Genomic DNA, 7189 nt, shown 5'->3' on the forward strand with positions numbered 1-7189 from the left:
CTACAGCTTTCAAGAAGTCAGCTCACCATCACCTTCCAAAGGGAAGTTAGAAGAGCCTCTGCCCGAATCCCATGATGAAACTGTTATTTCTATTATGTTATTAGAGTTAGTTAATCTGGAAGACAATGTGATGCCTCCTGCTGGAATTTCTTGGATATTGAAACGTCTTTCCAGACCGGGGGCCATATGCTCCAGACGCCACTTCGTTGAAGGAAGTGAGGAAATGAATCCTACTTTAAGTCCTATTTGCGAAAGAACAATCGTTGACGGTAGAATACAGGACACGGCTTAACAAATGCTTTTGTGAATTCCCTGACTGTGAGATAATCGTCCTGGTTCCCTTCCCACACCTCTTTGTATTCAGACACGTGCTAAAGTAGCTGGAGGAACACGGTGTTCCTAATAAGGCAATATCGTGTTGGTCAGAGCGGAGAGGTTGGGAGGGGGTCCGCAGCAGTCGGGTTCCAGACACAACATTTCCTGCGAGGGAACAGCCCTGCATTTTCGCTCCATTGTATATGAGCCAAATGACTGACATTCCAGACATATTTCTCCATGAATAGAGTTTCTCTTTAATCGCAGCCCGAGGATCTCGTGTTGCAGACTTTCCACAGTTTATTGACTTTGTAACTTCCAGCTCTGCATATTTTGGATATTCTGCAGCCCCGGGAAGTGTTCTAAATTTAAACTCGGCTGGAGGCAAACGTTTGTGTGTGTTTTTCCTTTTTTTTATGAATGGAAGAGCTAAGCTTGTTGTAACCTGCTGGCCCCTGATCGCGAAGGGGCTGCGAGGGGGTCACATTTTGAATGCGAATGTTTGTAATGATTCGGTGAAAGTATAACCAACTAATTATTAGCGAGCTCACTAATGGCCGTGCGTGGCACAAGTGGAAGGTCCGTTTAAACTCTGGATTGCAGAAAGGGTCGGGTTTGGTCAGGTTTCGCCATTGGAAGATACTGTTTATTCTTGAATTTAAATGTAAAGCCCTATCTCCATTATTCAGGAAGCGTGAAGGTCATTTACAATCAAAAACCTCTAAGGGAATAACTGCATGCAATTGCAACACAGATCAACACACGCAGTACAACTGAACCAACATAGTACAACTCTGCCAACACACGCCGTAAACGAAACTGACGCAGTACAACCTTGCCAACACAGGCTAACAAGACCGTACACACAGTGCAACCAGACCAACACAGCTCAAGCAAGTCAAAGCCAGCCAAGATGAACCAACATTCGGACATAGGCGAACAAGGTCCAATGTAGTTAAATACAAATCAAAGTGCACTATAAATAAACACAGGACAATGACAAGGCAAAATTCAGGTGAACATTGCAGGAAGGAGACAAACGGATTAAAACATGTTCCAACAGTATACATCACAGGCAATTGCAGTACAACCCAGAGTCAAATGCAGAGCTATGGTGCACAACAACAGATCTCAAACTGGTTTCATACAGACTTCGTACTGGTTCATACAGATTTTTCACTCGAAGAGACAAATATCTGGAGCAGAGACAATTTACAGACAAATGCAGGATAACATTGTGCATCACAAATAAAAAGACAACAGGGCAGTTACAATTAATTCAGCACAATCTGTACAGTACAGCCAGATAAATATAGAACAAATGTGTCCAAATACCTATACTGATTAACCTGTCCTGAAAAACACACTAACCTAAAAAAAACACACACTAACATGAAAAACACACAGTAACCTGAAAAATGCACCTGAAAAAAACATAGAAGTTTGAAAAACTGATACTAACCTGAAAAGACACACAGTAATCTTTTTATTATTCATTCACAGAATATGGGCATCATTGCTGAACCAGAATTTATTTCCCATTCCTAATTGCTCAGAGAACAATTGCTGTTGGCCTGGAGTCACATGTAGGCCAGACCAGGTAAGGACAGCAGTTTCTTTCCCTAAAGGACATGAGTGAATCAGATGGGCTTTTCCAACAATTGGCAATTGATTCATGGATGTATCCATAGACTCTTAATTACAAGTTTTTTTATTGAATTCAAATTCCGCCATCTACCATGGTGGTTGTGAACCCAGGTCCCTCTAATTCCCAGATTAGCTGGTTCTCTGGAGTAACAGTCCAGTGATAATACCACTAGGCCATCACCTCCCTCTATGGACTTGCACCCCAAAATCCCTTGTATATTAATGCTTCTAAGTGTCCTGCCATATCCTTTCATAATCTTCCTCAATATCCATAACTCCACCAATTTTTGTGTCATCTGCAAATTAATCAGAACACCTACTTTTCATCTAAGTAATTTATATATATTACAAACAACAGAGTTCTTAACACTGAATCATGTTGAACATCACTGATTACAGGCCTCCAATCAGAAGCGTACTCATCCACAACTATTGTCTGTCTCCTATAACCAAGTTAATTTTGTATCTAATTTGCCAATTTATCATGGATCCCAGTCTACCATGAGAAACCTTGTCAAATGCTGTTGTAGAGTAGACAACAACCACTGCCCTACCCTCATCAATCATCTTCATCACTACCTCAAAAAAACTCAAGTTTGTGAGACAAAACTTCCACATGAAGCCATGCTGATTATCCATAATAAGTCCATTCTTTTCCAAATGTGAGTAAATCCTGTCCTTAAGAATCTTCTCCAGTAATTTCTTTCCCACAGATGTAAGGCTCACTGCTCTATAATTTTCTGGATTAACCCTATTGCCCTTCTTGAACAAAGGAACAACATTTGCTACTGTCCAGTCTTCTTGTGGTTAAAGAGGATACAGGGATCTCTGTCAAGACCCCAGTAATCTCCTTCCTTGCCTCCTTCAGTCTCTTCGGATAGATCCCATCAAGCCATGGGAACATATCTGCCTTGATGTTTTCAAGACACCGATACCTCCTACTTCTTAATATCGACATGCTCCAGAATGTCAACACTCCCTAATCCTACCATCATCCATGTCCTTCTCCTTAGTACATATTGATGCAAAGTACTCATTAAGGACCTCACCCACTTCCTCTAGCCCCACGCATAAATTCCCTCCTTTGTCCTTGTGTGAACCTTCCCTTTCCCTAGTAATCCTGCTTCTCCTAATATACGTATAAAATGCCTTGGGATTCTCCTAAATTCTACCTGCCAAAGACATTTCCGTGGCTCCTGCTACCCATCCTGATTCCTTGTATAAATTCTTTTCTGCTTTCTCTATATCCCTCAAGGGCTTTGTTTGATCTCTGTGGCTAAACCTTACAAATGTTTTTATTTATTTTGTAGAATTGTGAATTTTACAGTCCAGGAGGCCATTGGGGTCTTGACAGAGATCTTTGTATTCTCTTTAGCCACAAGTGAGGTCCTAGAAGACTGGGCAATAGCAAATGTTGTTCCATTGTGACTGTACAGGCTCCCAAATGTGCCTTCCAGCTAGTAAATCCTCAGTATCCGCAAATTCGTGACTCACGAATTCGCCTAACTGCAGCAAAACTTAAGTAGCAACAAAATTTAACATACGCAGCAAAACTCACGTGTTCATGATTTTTAACCTGTATTTTTAATGGGCTCCGAAATCTCAAGTTTCATCCTTTGCGGGTTTTCTCAGAAATGGAACGCTCGTAGATATCTCCAGCGCTACCTCCATAGCCCTCTAAATTTATCACTTTCAAACATATATCCAGCTCTGTTTTGAAACATCCTGTGGAATCTGTCTCCACTACATTCCCTGTGAGCACATTGCAACTAAATATTTTGACTAAACTTTCAATATCCCTCATCGTCCAAGGTTTCCAAATCTTGTCATCCTTATCTTTCATCCTCACTAGATCATGCTGATCCTGAACTCTGATCAACAGGTCTTTGAAAGATTCCCATATGTCAGATGTGGCTTTACCCTCACACAACTGCCCCAATCTAATTTCACCAGTTCCTGCCTAATATAGTTGTATTTAGCCTTCTCCAAATTTAGAACTTTCATCTGAAGACCAATCTTATTCTTATAGAGTCATAGAGATATACAGCACAGAAACAGACCCTTCGGTCCAACTTGTCCATGCCAACCAGATATCCTAAATAAGTCTAGTCCCATTTGCCAGCATTTGGCCCATAACCCTGTAAACCCTTCCTATTCATATACCCATCCAGATGCCTCTTAAATGTCGCAATTGTACCAGCCTCCACCGCTTCCTTTGGCAGCTCATTTCATTCCATACACATATCACCCTTGCGTGAAAATGTTGGCCTTAGGTCCCTTTTAAATCTTTCTCCTCTCTCCTTAAACCTATGCTGTCTAGTTTTGGATTCCCCACTCCGGGAAAAGACCTTGTTTTATTTACCCTATCCATAGCCCCCATGATTTAATAAACTTCTATAAGATCACCCTCAGCCTCTGACGCTCCAGGGAAAATAACCCCTGTCTATTCAGCGTCTCCCTATAGCTCAAACCCTCCAACTCTGGCAACACCCTTGTAAATCTTTTCTGAACCTTTTCAAGTTTCACAACTTCCTTCCTATAGCAGGGAGACCAGAACTGCACACAGTATTCCAGTAGTGACCTAACCAATGTCCTGTGCGGCCACAATATGACCTCCCAACTCCTATATTCAATTCACTGACCAATAAAGGCAAGCATACCAAGCGCCTTCTTCACTATCCTATCCACCTGTGAGCCCACTACCAAAACTATCTTAAAACTTGTGTAATTATGATCACTGATCTCAAAATGCTTCTCCATTGAAACTTTGATTATCTGCCCAGACTCATTTCCCAACACAAGGTCTAGTATGGCCCTTTCCTCAGTTGGGACTATCTACATATTGTTTCAAGAAACCCTCCCAGATGCATCTAACAAATTCTGTCCCATGTAAGACTCTGGCAACTGAAGAAGTTATAGTCAATGCTGGGGAAGTTAAAATCACCCACTGCAAGAACCGTGTTGATTTTACATCTTTTTCTGATCTGCCTACATTCTGTTCTTCTATCGCCTACTGGCTCCGGGAGGTAAATTGTATAAAAGTCGTACTAACCTGAAAAAACACACACTGACCTGAAAAACACAGACTGATGTGAAAAACACACACTAATCAGGAAAACACATATTAACCTAAAAACACGCACACTGACCTGAAAAATACTCATTAACCAATAAAAAAGACACTAGCCTGAAAAGCACACATCTATCTGATAAATACACATTAACCTGAAATACTAACCCAATAAACAACTCTGTGAAACACATGCTAGCAATTTCATTGGCAGGACAATGAATCGGCATCCTGCAGTGCTATGGACATCTTTTAAATTTTAATTCCAAAATGGGAGTTTGTTTGGCTCCTTATGTTGACACTGTGCATGTGTGCTATGCACCACTTTAAATCATATGTGTGCAGATTTTGTGTGGGGAGAGGGACAGAAGGCAGGAAGATCAGTACATGGTGGGTGTCTGAGGGAAATCAGGTCTAAGACACAGAGATAAGGAGGAATTTCTTCTCACAGTGAATCTGTGGAATTCTTTGCTGCAGAAGGCTGGGCCATTAAATATTCCAGTTTTTAATCAGTTTGGGAAATAGCAGGACAGTGGAGTTAAGGATTATCAGGTCAGCCATGATCTCATTAAATGGTAGCCATGATGTGGAGGTGCCAGGTGTTGCACTCGGGTGGACAAAGTCAGAAGTCACACGACACCAGGTTATTGCCCAACAGGTTTATTTGAAATCACAAGCTTTCAAAGACTGAGGCAGCAAGTCCAGCCCTGGATGTAACTTGCCCTTACAGTTCCGCATCTTTTGCATTGTTTATCTGGCTGAACCAAGCCCTAAAGGAGTATAACTGAGTGGAAACTATATGCAGGGGGGACCGATTCTGACTCTTGGTCTTACATCACAATAAGGAGCAGACCCTTATTCCTAATGTCTAAAAGATGCCAATCTACTCCTGCATTCAGAAACCTTACAAAATCAAACAACATTCAGATCTAGGGGTTGGTGGGGTTGGGGGGGCTGCAAATTAATGGGATATTTGCCAAAAATAAAGGCCTTGTTCGCAAACCGGGACAGCAACAACAGCAGGTTTATGTAGGATGAGGGAAATGTGCAAAAAGACTGACTGAACTGAAAATGATCCAAGCACACGGTAACATGCTGAGCAGATAAGTCAGCGGTGATGTCAGGGACTGGCCAGCTCAGGAATGTACATTTACACTGGAGCTGACATCACTGGTGGCCAGGGTACATTCTTTGTTCTCATTCCTCAATCATGGAGACTAATGTTTGATTTGTGACCAGTACAGGGGCCAGTAGCTGCAACAACATTGCCTGAACCACAGTCCCAGAATAATGTAAGGAAGCAGAGTCTGCACCATTCTCCCTCCCATTTCTATTGTACAGAGCTGTCTGCATTCATTGTTCTTTATTCCTGTGTTGGGCTCTTTGTTTCAGAATTTATTTAAGAGGAAAATTACCATTTTACTTTGTCTTATGTTGTCCCTTCTGTTACCTCAGCACTGTTATTTTGCATTGCCGCAGTTGTAGCAAACCCTCAGATTTGCTAAAATCTCTCAGTACATGCACTGAACTCTCAATATGTGGGCAGCTGGAAGGTGCCAATCTTTTGGTTTGATTTGATTTGATTTATTTATTGTCATGTGTATCCTTGTTACAAACCACAGTGAAAAGTGTCATATAGTGTTGCCAGTCTCCAACGCCATCTTAAAAATCTGTGGATATTTTCAAATCAACCTGTTCAGAGGTGTTATGACACACCTCTGGAGCAGGTAGGATTTAAACTCGGGCCTCTTGGTGCAGAAGTAGGGTTACTACCACTGTGCCATAAGAGCCTTTAATGCCCCATTGGTGCTCATTCTGGCTTTCAAATCTCAGCCATTGTCCTATCAGTTCATCTCAACCACATCTAGGAAGTGAGGATTGTTGGGGATAGTAGGGACTGCAGATGCTGGAGAATCCGAGACAACAAGGTGCAGGGCTGGATGAACACAGCAGGCCAAGCAGCATCATAGGAGCAGAGAGGCTGACGTTTCGGGCCTAGACCCTTCATCAGAAAAGGGGGAGGGGAAGGGGGTTTTGAAATAAATAGGGAGAGAGTGGGAGGCGGATAGAAGAGGGATAGAGGAGAGGATAGGTGGAGAGGAAACAAACAGGTCGAAGAGGCAGGGATGGAGCCAGGAAAGGTGAGTGTAGGTAGGG

The sequence above is a fragment of the Rhincodon typus genome, chromosome 38 (assembly GCF_021869965.1).
Source record: "Rhincodon typus isolate 14 chromosome 38, sRhiTyp1.1, whole genome shotgun sequence".
In the NCBI taxonomy this organism is placed as follows: Eukaryota; Metazoa; Chordata; class Chondrichthyes; order Orectolobiformes; family Rhincodontidae; genus Rhincodon; species Rhincodon typus.